Below are 13,093 nucleotides of genomic sequence, written 5' to 3'. Positions count from 1 at the left end.
GGTGAGGGAAGGTCAGGTACCTGGGGACTTGAACCCAGGTCACCATCTTTACACTGCAGTCTGCGTTTCTGGATTTACACAGGTGAAGTGTTGACCTAGAAGTACAGTGTATGGAACAAACTACTACAGCTTTAAGCTGTAGAGGTTTATCAAAAAAGAGCAGGAACAAAGGCAAGCAGATGGCTAAAGATGAAGGTCACATCAGATTGAGAAGTTTGTCAAAATGTGATGACATAGGTAATCTGTAAACTGTTATTGCGCTTAGCTGGAGGTGCTGAAAAACATTTTGAAATTACAAAAAACACTGGAGTCGCCAGCATAGAGGCAGGAATGATAGCCTGGAGTGGTTCTGGTCTATGGATGAATGCCAGATGTGGAAAGCGACATATCTGGAATTAATGATATTAAACATGCTTTTCTTTTATGCTCAATAATAACTCTATTATGATTGATACAAACCGCAGACACTTTATCTAGTACAAATGGAATCGTCTGTCATTGACTATATTAAATCATCAATTTCTGCATGATGAGGATCGTTTAGGGTAACTAATCATCTGTCTCGTTCTGAAGTCTTTAAGGCTGATCAGATAACGTTTGAATACTGCCTGAGCAACCATGACAATCTAACCCTTCCATGTAAGGATTGAGAGGGGCCCATTATGCCGTCAAAGCCTGTGGAAATATCACAGCTCTTTCTCTACATAATACCCTGCTGTAAATAAATCACTCTCCACCGCAAACTTTATTGATCACAGGCACTTCCATGCTTGTGTCTAGTGAAGTCTCTACAGAATAAAATGCTGCTTTATATTTTGTCTTGTCAAAATATTAAACGGCTCTGTCAAGCGGAGTCAGGCTAGCAGTGATGGTGTAATTCTGCTGTAGCCCTTCTCATTCCCTCCTTCTATCTCAGCTGCCAAGCTTACAAAGCAGGATTTTTTTTTTTTATAAACTTTCCAATTATAGTCGTGTAAGATTATGAAGCCTTAAGATAAAGTGTCCTAATTTAGAGTGGTGTGGTACTGAACTGCTAGGAGAGCAGCTGTTAGATAAAACAGCATTTCTCACAAAGAAAAAGATAACCTGGCTTATTTATATACACAACTTTAATAGGTAGTTGAGATTAGGCTAAAAAAAATTCTCCTTAATTTCACTTTCCAAAATGGAGGCATCTAAATTAATTTGCACCAAAGCACTTATTGCTTATACTTAAAAATGATGTGCTATGATTTAAACCAGCTTGAGGGGTTAACATGGAAGTCCATCATTAATACAACACATTTTCCAAAAGACATGGATAGGTTATCCAGCCCCTAAGCGGTATTACATACTGCAGTATGTTTGTGGCAACACCCAGGAACAACAAACTGATTAAAAGTGTAATTTACTGCCTGCTAATGTTGAATTTCCTGGGCAGCATATGGTTTTAATGCAATGTAAAGTAGTTTCATCCTTTATCCTTTTTAAAGAGGTAGGATTTTAGTCTCAATAGGGAAAAAGAAAGAGACTGAAGTCACTTAGAGAAGAGTAAAAGATTTAGTGTACTGGGCCATTAGTGCCGCTTGGAGGACACCGAGTTTGATCTTTATTCCCTTTTGGAAGATCATTAACTCTTTTAGACGTTTAGCAAATAACCTCTTCAAGGCTTGGAGGAGTTTATATACCACCATAAGAGAACATTTTGCTCCTGTCTTGCCTGTTTCCAAGCCAGATATTTATTGAAGCTTCTGTGTGGCCATTTTTAAAAAGAAGTTAAGCTGTAAAATGAATTGATAATCTGAGACAGTAAATTTATTTTGGAGCCATAAAAATTGGGTGCCACCAAAAATGAGTGCGAGTCTAACCATGGACCTCTGTGTACACCTCTGTTCCTGCCTAGAAGAGATTCTCATGAAGAGAGAAGAGAGCTTAGCTTTTAAGCACAGGGTTAAACCCACTGGCATATTTCAAAAACGCAAGTAAACAGGTTTTTTGATGGTAATAAATTTGAACCATCAACAACCTTAGCTTAATTCAAGTTCTAATTCATCTCTGTCCCCTAACGGGTATTTTTTCAAGTACTATACAACAGGCAGTAAACATCAAAGATATTGGTATCCATCAGTACTTTTTTTTTTTTTAACAATAGGAAGCCCATTAAATCCTACTGAATTCTGTAGTTGTCTTCTAAGTAACTATTGCTGCCTAATTCTTGGGAGTAAAATGAAACGTGCAAGTATTTGTAAATGTATTATTGAAAGTCGTTTGAAGTTGGAGCCACTTTTCCCATATTCAGCAGACATCTACCAAATCTCTCCTCTTACTAGATACTCCTTGCCTCACTAGAAACAACTTCTGACCTTGAGAGGCTCAGGGTTTATTGAGAGAGATACACTTGTAAACAAGCAACAACAATACAGGATGAGAAAACGATGATGTGGGTGCCGATGCTGTTAGTGTCCATTTTGTATTTAACCCTAAGATGCATGGTAGCTGTCCATAGCAGGTTAAATAGATGTCTGTAGTTTTTGCCTACTCATTTTCTTATAACAGCTGCTTGATTTTTTTTTTTTTTCTCTTATCTCAGACTAGAAGGAATGGATCTCACTTCTACTGTGCCTGCCCAGGGCTGGGGACATAATGCAGGCAGTGTACAGTCTTCTGGCTGCAGTTACTCATTCAGGGATTGACAAAAGTCACACAGTCAAGAAGGGGCAGAGCTGGGTTTTTAATCACCCGTAAAGACCTTGAGCACATGCTCTTAGCCACTATGCTTTACTCCTTTCTGTCTATCCAATGTAGAAGACGAACTGGGCGAAATATTGAAGGTAAAAAGACTCTAGCCAGTTGACAGATTCATTGCTGGGACTCTTACTAAACCATTGTTTTTTGCTGATTTGCTAAGCTGATATGCCTGGGGCTATAAAAGGGCCACCTTTATGAAGAAAGAATCTACCAGAGAATGAAGCCAAATACAGAAGAAAGGGGAGCTTAGAGGTGAAGAAGCGAAGTAAGAGTGGAGAAATTGAAATGAGCTGGCTGGTATTTGATCCCCTGACTCCATTCTAACATCTATCCCTGAATTTTTTAGTTAGGAGAGCCAACAACATTCAGCTGCTTGTGCTGAAGCTACTTTGAGTTGGGTTTCTCTACTAATTAATAATGTGGTTAAAAAGATGAATATATATCTACTTTTAAGGTTCAATTGAGAAAAAAGTAAAGAAATACCTTTAAAAGATTTCAGAAGACCCTTTGATGGTGGTGGCAGAGACTGATAGGGAGGATACTTTCATGGGGAAGTTATTATTTATGATCTTCAAAATAGGACTTTAATTTTGTGCTGACTTTAGTATTGGATCAGAGACTTTTATGTAATGAAGCTCTAACTGATAAATGTTCGCTGTAATTTCTGTTAGAAGACTTAAAAAATCTATTATCTAAATATTTGCCTGCCTTCTATTTAGTGAATAGTTTCTCCTAGTTTCTGAGTTCCCCTGGTTTGCACAGCAGACACTTTAGTATATGAAGGTATCTTTTAATATCCTGGGAGGTAGCTCATTTTAGTCACCAGAAAACCAGTTATCATACCGTACCTGAAAGTGTTAATGCAGTCTCCTCAAGTACCTCGCATACTCCTGGGGAGTAGCTTACACTGTGGGAGAATCTAGGTCAATGTGTATGACTGAAAATAGCTTAACAGTGGATCCAATATGAATTGAAAAAATAATGAGATGAGATCCTAGCCAGGAGATACCCTGACTTGACTGATATTGGGTCTAAAAATCAAGCATTGTAGGTATTGGAACAGGAGGACTGTCAGCACAATTGTCTTTTCTGGCCTTACTGAACTATTTTAAAAGAGCACTGGATGCTTAGATTCAAATTTGGTCAAAGATGTTGCCAAAAAGACAAAAATCCTGCTCCATACAGAGGCAGGTTGCAGTTTGGAAAGGGGGAAGTAAAAACTTCTAGCTAAGTGACACTACATCTCTAGGCAATTTCAAGTTTTTGTTCAGAATCCCATTACTATCGCCTGAAGATATTACATTTCCTCAGGTTAATAATTTCACTGTAAAGAAAAAAATTCAAACCTCTCACTGTTCTGAAATTTGGCAAACAGAGACATTATGTAGGAGTGAACAAAGCATTCTTTTTTATTTTGAAAAAAAGAAGGCTTAAGAATGCTTTGTCAACCTTTATAATATAAAATGCTTGAATGATGGTTATCATATCCCTGGTTTTTATTATTGGGAAATAGTTTACTGATAAGATAAATATACATAATGTAAGATAATTTATCTTAAAATAGAAATATATACACACACAGAGAGAAATATTAAAATAGAAAGTATGTATATATTACTATATAATATATATATTATATACTTATAATTTATATATAATTATATAAATTATATTATGTATATTTAGCTTATTTATATACACAAATATAGCACCTTCCCTAGTGGCTCAGTTAGTAACGAATCCACCTGCAATGCAGGAGACCCAGGTTCAATTCCTGGATGGGGACAATCCCCCTGGAGAATGAAATGACAACCCACTCCAGTATTCTTGCCTGGAAAATCCCATGGACAGATGGGTCTGGTGGGCTACAGTCCATGAGGTCTCAAAGAGTAGAGCACGACTTAGCAACTAAACCATCACACAAATAGACATATACATATATTTTTAATATGTGTATATATGTAGTTTTTCCTCTGGCCATGCTGTATTGTGTGCAGGATCTTAGTTCTTCAACCAAGGATCAAACTCGCACCCCCTGCAGTAGAAGCATGGAGCCCTAACCACTGGACTGCCAAGGAATTTCCAATAATAGTTTATATCAACAAAATGTTTAAAATAGTGTTTTTTCACCGATACATGATTAAACAGTTGGCAATAATGTCAGTAATAAATGCTGGTCTATCATTATGCTGTCTAGGTAGTGTCTCTGAAAAGGGAAAGTGTCTTATTTTTGTCAAATCTAACTACTCAATTCCTTTTCAGTTAAACTCAGCAGATAGCTGTTGAGTATCTGCTTTTCTCTGGTAAACTTGCCAGATAGCACTACCAATATTGTATGATACACAAAGCTGCTTAAGATGTGGTTGCTATGTCATAGAGCTTTCAGGCTTATTGTATCATTAGGGGTGGTTGGTAAGGGGGTGAGGTAAGGAAGCAGAAAGGACTGAAATGAATATAATGTAAAGCAAACCAAAGTAAGTGCTAAATAGAGGCACAAGTGCTAGGGGAGACACAATAAAAAGTAATTAATTCTGACTGAGAGAGACATTGCGTTGCTGACAAAAGTCTGTCCAGTCACAGCTGTGGCTTTTCCAGTAGTCATGTGTGGGTGTGAGAGTTGGACCATACAGAAAGCTGAGTGCCAAAGAACTGATGCTTTGGAACTGTGGTGTTGGAGAAGACTCTTGAGAGTTGTTTGGACTGGAAGGAGATCAAACCAGTTAATCCTAAAGGAAATCAGTCCTGAATATTCATTGTAAGGACTGATGTTGAAGCTGTGGCAACCTGATGCGAAGAACTGACTTATTTGAAAAGACCCTGATGCTGGGAAAGATTGAAGGCAGGAAGAGAAGGGGACAACAGAGGATGAGATGGTTGGATGGTATCACCAACTTGATGGACATAAGTTTGAACAAGCTCTGGGAGTTGGTGATGAACAGGGAAGCGTGGCGTGCTGCAGTCCATTGGGTCGCAAACAGTCAGACATGACTGAGCAACTGAACTGAAGAGACACAGGGATACCCTCACAGAAATAGTCTTGACATTGAATGTGTAAGTCTTTAAGATGTGGAATAGGCCTCCCAAGTTGAAAATATAATAATCCAAGGCATGGAAACATAAAAGTAAATGTTGTAATTAGGGACACTGAATTAATATGGTATTTTTGGAATTTATGAATTGAGAAAAATTGAACTAGGTAGTGGTAAACATAGGTTGAGTTCAAACTGTTGAATGTCTTAAATAGAAAGGAGTTCAAGTATTGTTCTGTTGGCACTGGGGAGGCATGGATGGGGAGTGACATGATTTAGTCTGAATTTTTAGAACATTAGTCTTAACAGTAAGATAGCACTCCAGTGTTCTCGCCTGGAGAATCCCAGGGACGGAGGAGCCTGGTGGGCTGCCATCTGTGGGGTCGCACAGAGTCGGACACGACAGAAGCGACTTAGCAGCAGCAGCAGCAGCAGCAGCAGCTAGCATTTATGGAGTGCTTAGTAAGTATTGAGAAGGCAATGGCACCCCACTCCAGTACCCTTGCCTGGAAAATCCCATGGACGAAAGAGCCTCGAAGGCTGCAGTCCATGGGGTCGCTGAAGGTCGGACACGACTGAGTGACTTCACTTTCATGCATTGGAGAAGGAAATGGCACCCCACTCCAGTGTTCTTGCCTGGAGAATCCCAGGGATGGGGGAGCCTGGTGGGCTGCTGTCTATGGGGTTGCTTAGAGTCAGACACAACTGAAGTGACTTCGCAGTAGCAGTAGTAAGTGTCAGGTATTGTTGGGCATGTGTTAGTTCAGTCAAATTTGGAAAATTCAGCAGTGGCCACAGGACTGGAAAAGGTCAGTTTTCATTCCAATCCCAAAGAAAGGCAATGCCAAAGAATGCTTACACTGCCACACAATTGCACTCATCTCACACGCTAGTAAAGTAATGCTCAAAATTCTCCGAGCCAGGCTTCAGCAATATGTGAACCGTGAACTTCCAGATGTTCAAGCTGGTTTTAGAAAAACCAGAGGAACCAGAAAAAGCAGAGGAACCAGAGATCAAATTGCCAACATCCACTGGATCATCGAAAAAGCACGAGTGTTCCAGAAAAACATCTATTTCTGCTTTATTGACTATGCCAAAGCCTTTGACTGTGTGGATCACAAGAAACTGGAAAATTCTGAAAGAGATGGGAATACCAGACCACCTGACCTCCCTCTTGAGAAACCTGTATGTAGGTCAGGAAGCAACAGTTAGAACTGGACATGGAACAACGGACTGGTTCCAAATCAGAAAAGAAGTATGTCAAGGCTGTATATTGTCACCCTGCTTATTTAACTTATATGCAGAGTACATCATGAGACATGCTGGGCTGGAGGAAGCACAAGCTGGAATCAAGATTGAGCATGTGTAATGTATGTTAACTCAATTAACCCTCACCATAGTTCCTTATGCAGTTAATATTATTAGCCGCCTTTTACAATGAGACACAGGAAGGTTAAGCAATTTGATAATGGCAGAGTTAGGGAAAAACAGAGCCAGATTTTTGTCCAGGCATAATGTCTTCAGAATCTGTGTTCCTTAACCATTATGCTATCTCAGTCTTTCCAATGTAGAAAGTGAAGTGACTAAATGAAATACTGGAAGCAGAAAGGCCATTCAGTGAGTCTAAGAGAATGATGGTAAAGGCCTGAATGGAAAGTTAGCAGTAGAAGTGAAAGTAGAAGGAGAAATCTGAGAAATGCCACAGAGGAAGAAGTGACCAACTTGGGCAATTAAATGGCTATCAAGAGGGAAAGAGAGGAAATAAAAATGACTTGCAGATTTCAAAATGGAAGAAGGTGATGAATGCCAATAACAAAGATAGGGAATGCAGGGAGCAGGTTGAGAGGGGACAGATGATATGTTTGTTTGCTAACTTGCTAAGATAAGGTGTTTTTATTTCTGTGGATATGTCAAGTAGGCATTTGGAAATGAAGATTTGATTTTCAGAAGTGGGATTAAGGCTAGACAGAGATTCTAGACATTTGAATAGTCATTCAATCAAAACATACATTGAGTACCCACTATCTGCCTAATTCTGCATTACAGAAATGGTGGTAAACAAGTAGACATGGTCTCTGTCTCCATGGATCTTACTATGGAAGACAGATATTGTACAAATTGACATATAATTTCAATGGTTGCTAGTCCTATGAAGAAAAAGTTAATGATAGAATTAGGCATTATAGCAGAGATCTGACTTTAATTATGGGAAATTGAAAGATTTTTCTGAAGATGTTTATATAGAAACGTGAAGAAAAAGAGATTTACCTGGGCTAAGGATGCTGGATATATAGTTCAGGCAGAAGGAACAGCATGTATGGAAATGCTGAGCTAAGAGAAAATTGTAAGTATTTATGGAACTCAGAGAATCTGAGAGGAGCTGAAGGTTAGAGAATAAAAGGGAGATAAACTCTGAGATGAAATTGTAAAGGGAGTGAAAGACTAGATCATACAAGGCTTTTTAGACTGTGCTAAGGATTTTAGGATTTAAGATAGTGGCAAATTATAGATGACTTTTAAGATTTGTATTGTGTGTGTGTGTGTGTGCTTTCTCAAAGGTGAGGTGGATAATGGAGATCAAAAAAGGAGATGGTTTAATTAAGAGGTTATATCAGTAATACCAATGAGAGGAAATTCTCTGGTATTCCAGTTGTTAGGACTCTGCGTTGTTACTGCGGAGGGCCCAGGTTCAGTTCCTGGTTGATGACTAAGATCCCACAAGCTGTGGTGGCATCACCAAAAACTATATAAAAAAAAATAATACCAGTGAGAGATGACAGGGATTGGATTGGCATGGTAGTAGTGTAAAGGGGAAGTAGAGGCAGAGTTGGGAGACTTGGTGATGAATCATAGATAGAAAGTAAGAGAGAAGGAGGTATGAAAGTGGATTTCTTTTGAGAATAATTGAGTAGATGGGAATGCCATCATCCTAGGCTGGAAAAACTTAAAAATAGAGCCCAGTTTTTGAAAATGTAAGTTAACGTACCTATAATAATTCTAACTGGAGATAATGTGTAGATGGCTTATGAAGTTTTTTGAGCTCAGAATACAAGGTGTGGGCAGTTACAGAGATATAGAAATATCTAGCACACAGAAGGTATTTAAAGACATACCAGTTGATGATGTTGCTTGGACAAGGTAGAAGAGTGAGGAGACAGATCTGAGCCAGGATTTGAGGCACATCACCATTTACAGATAGGGTAGAAGGTAAGGTGACACTAATCAAAGTGGAGTTAAAATTATGTAGAAGAGTCTGAGATGAGCCAAGAGAGTCCAGTGTCATAGAAACAAGCTATGTAGGCCAGTATTTTACTTATGTTTCTAAAAGTCAGGAAAGATAAGTGCAGACCAGTGTCCATTAGATAGCATCATGGGTATCACAGGTGACCTAAATGAAGTTTGTTTTGGTCTATGGGATCCAAAGTCAGGCTGGATTGAGCTGAAGAGTGAATGGGAGATGAGGAAGTGGAGGAAACGCAAACAGGCAATGCCTTCCAGAAGCTTAATTTTAAAAGAGAAAAAAAAAAAAAAACAACCATATATATATATATATATATATATAAAGCATGTGCTGGAAGGAGATGTAGAGAAAAGGGAAGCTGCTTGTTGTATTTTGTTTTAAATGGAAGAACCATAAAACATATTTCAACGCCTAGGGAAAAAATTTGGTAGAAAGGGAAAGATTAAATAGAACAGGAGATGAAAACAGATGTACAAAGCCCTGGAGAAGGCTGAAACTGATGAGATCTGTAAAGGTGGAGGAATGGGTCTTTGTTTTTTTATAGGAAAGATACATACCTACATTGTACAGGAGTGTTAAAATAAGGACAGGGCGGATGCAGGTGGGCTTAGAGATTGATAGGGGGAGGGTGGTGGTGGTGGTGTTCATTCACTAAGTTGTGTCTGACTCTTTGTGAGCCCATAGACTGTAACCTGCCAGGCTTCCCTGTCCTTTTCTATCTCCCAGAGTTTGCTCAAATTCATGTCCATTGAATCCGTGATGCTATCTCACCATCTCATCCTCTGCTACCCTCTTCTTCCTTTGCCTTCCAATACTCTGGCCACCTGATGTGAAGAGCTGACTCATTAAAAAAGACCCTAATGCTGGGAAAGATTGAAAGCAAAAGATGGAGGTATTTCTGACTTAAAGCTTTTTATTCCCTCTGAGATATATGAAGCAGGGTTATACATGATGATATAGAAATGCAGCCTTTAAGAGTGCAAGAAGTGGTCTAAATCTAGAAGGTATTGAGGGGAAAAAAATGTTTTGAGATCAGAAATTTAGAGAATCTCCACATTTAAAGGATCAAGGGGAGAAAGAGAAATGTGTGCAGAAGAATCAGATTGGATGGACACAGAAACAGATGGAGAGAAAAAAGCCTAGGTTGTAACTGAAAAAGTTCCAGAAGTCTCCAGAAGGAGAGTCAATATTAAATGGCCTGACACAAACTATTGGGATAATAGTATTTTTTTTTTAAAGTTTCTGTCTTACAACTAGAACCGTATTAAGTGTTTCACATGAATTAGTCCATGTCAAAGGCTATGGAGAATGTAATATTACCTGTGGATGTACCAAGTGACTTGTCTAAGTGCAAACAGCAAAGCGTTATAGTGGAGCTTTTAATGTGAGGAAGATAGAACCTGAAGCCTCTGAACTTACCATTCTGGAAACTGTCTCAAAAGGCTAATTAATATATATTGGGACCTCGCTATTATCAGATATCTTACTAAACATTTTATTTCTGGAAGGGTTTATAACCCTGTAGATAAATAGAGCTGTACAGTATAGGAACTTACATAGGGTAGAAGAATATGATATGCTTCAAAATGATAGTAAGGTGTCTTACTAAACCCATAAACAAACAATATGATTAAGTGCTTATTCTTTACATTCAGAATTGAAAGATGGGATGGGGGTCAGTTAGGGTGAGACTAACCTATTCTCTTACCTGTAAGAGTTAACAAGCGAAGACTGACTCCATACAACTAAAGAACAATGGAACAATCATTAAAAATAAATATATGAATAAAATATTGATACTAAGTAAATGCAAAGGTAGTGCTGAGCAAATAGTACAGTTTAGGAGTTGTTGTTCAGATAGGATCAAGATTAGCATACCTCTGCCCTGAAGTAGGGCCACTTGATGGAATTCCTGAAACACTGAGATGTTTTTGCCTTGTCTTCCTCCCTCCCCACATCCCTCTGGGCCCTATACCCGAACCCGTACCCCCACCATCATCTTAGGGCAATTGCTTATTATCCTCCAGGGAGATCTGATTCTAAACAAGGCCAGATTAGAATGAGAATATATGATATTGCTGATGCCTTATAAGGCAAGCCAGGGTGGGTGGTTCAAAGATGAGTATGAAATACTGGTGTTTAGGGCTGAGGTTAAGAACATTCTCACTTGCTGGTTCCAGATTCAAATATAGGACCTTTATGTGCTAATGGCACATGAGAGTAAAATGTGAGGACTATTTATCACTTTTTATCTACTTTTTTCTATATCTTAATCAATATCTACTTAGTATCTTTATCAATCTAACTAATCTATCTTCTGCCTATGATTTTTCGATCTACCTGAAATCAACTTATAAAAAAATCCCTTTATAGATATATCATCGGTGCCTTATAAGAATTGCAGGCAATATGTTGCAGTTTCTGTTAGAAAATTATCTCCCTGTTTAAGTACGTGGATCATGTTCACAAAGCTTGGTTGATTTGACTGAGGCAGATAGTCTATATTAAGAGTCTAGGACAATCTGCTAAGTTGCCATCCATTTGACATTTCTCTTTATGAAAGAAAAGAAATCCAAGTTAATGCTGTTTGAAGAAATATTCTTATTTGTTAATCATTGTAAAGTAGAAATTTCAAGTCAGTAGTAACTCTAGAGTGAGATCCTTCACATTTTTGATTAGTAACTGCTTTTTATAATTAAACAATTTAAATGCCTTCCGCTTTTCTCTCTAATCAGATCCAGGCACTGAGGGAAAGTAAAAATATATTGTGTATTTGTGGGGTAAACATAGGCTTTCATGTAGGGAAAAAAATCTGTCTTATTTAGAAGACTTTTCTTATCCATTGCTAGCCTTTTTTTTTTTTTTCCTTTTGTGAAAAAAACAATTTCTAGAAATCCACAGTGGAAGGTGTTGTGAGCTGCAGTGCAGTGGATTTACCTGCCATAAGAAGCACTCTGAGTATAGAAGGATTCTGATTTAAAATGAAGACAGCACTCTGGAAGTGAGTGGAGTTCCAGGTAGACCGTCTGCCCCTGACACATGGAAATATCTCTTCCTATGACCCTTGGTTCTCCTGCTGAGACCTTCTTGAATTTCAGGCTGTGGTTTCTGATGGCTGGGAATGGCTAGCAAAGGGATCCTAGGTGATTTTCCTGTCCTTTCAAAATATTCTTTAGAGTCTGGACATGTCAGGCCACTGCTAAATCTGGCTGGCATGCATTCCTGACAGGCAAAATTACTGTCTTGGAGTTTGTCTTCACTAGGGCTTCTGTTTGAACTCCCTAGAAGCTGACATCCCCATAGAGTATGAAATCCACCACACGGGCTGTCAACAAGCTGGCAGCTTACTGACTGTGTATTACCTGCTGGGCTGTTCTTCCATAGTAAAGACTCCTGTTGGATGATTTATCCCAGCAAAGAGTCTTGCAGATTAACTGGGAATGAGCAAACGAGAATGATTCTAGCTCACCTACTTGTTCATCTCCTATTTTTCAGTGTCTTTAGGACAAAAACCTAACAGGCTACCTTCTAGCAACACATCATTTTCATTGTCTTACAGCCAAACTGAAGGTCCCGAAGCAAAATAGATCATCTGGGTCTTCTGTGTGAAGTGGCAATAGTGGCAGTATTGCCAAGAGCAGCAAATCAATAACTATTTATAAGTAGATTTATCTGATTCATTTATCATCTAGAGTATGTGACCCTATTTATGTATGTATACCTAGCTAGTTGTGGATGAAATGCTGAAATATGATTTAAAAAATAAACTCAAATGCTCTCCATGAGAAGTCACTTATAATTTATAAATGCATAGCCAGTTGGAAGGTAGGTAGGTAGGTAAATAGGTATCTATCTACATTAATACATGAAAAGAGATTGACACTGAACGGAAACTTGACTAAGGGCTTTGGGGAAGTACACGTTTGTCTATTATAAACAAGATTTTAGTGCTTCCTTTTCCCCCAGCCATGTCCATTTCTTCCCTTTCTCTTCTCTTTTTCCCCTGCACGGCTCCCTTTCCTGGTTCTCTGTAATACTTGCTCAGCCCCTAGGAGACTGCCGAGTGACAGGGCTGGCAGCAGGGAGCAGATTAGCA

The 13,093-nt window shown here is 38.7% G+C and overlaps 1 long non-coding RNA gene across 11 annotated transcripts in view; it reads left to right on the top strand.

Moving 5' to 3' along the window:
- The window catches only part of LOC147378444 (uncharacterized), a 226,329-nt gene that overhangs the window by 47,024 nt on the left and 166,212 nt on the right, over positions 1-13,093 (top strand). For 2 of the 11 annotated variants that reach the window (XR_015152397.1, XR_015152375.1), the window contains exon 3: positions 11,889-11,998. The exons of the other annotated variants lie outside the window; for them this stretch is intronic. This is a non-coding gene — a long non-coding RNA (uncharacterized LOC147378444). The remainder of the gene's footprint in view (positions 1-11,888; positions 11,999-13,093) is intronic. 11 annotated transcript variants of the gene reach the window in all.

Source organism: Bos grunniens, chromosome 2 (genome assembly GCF_055505025.1).
Source record: "Bos grunniens cultivar Pamir isolate PY7600 chromosome 2, Bosgru_T2T1.0, whole genome shotgun sequence".
NCBI classification, from domain to species: Eukaryota; Metazoa; Chordata; class Mammalia; order Artiodactyla; family Bovidae; genus Bos; species Bos grunniens.
This window is presented reverse-complemented; position numbering and strand designations above follow the sequence as displayed.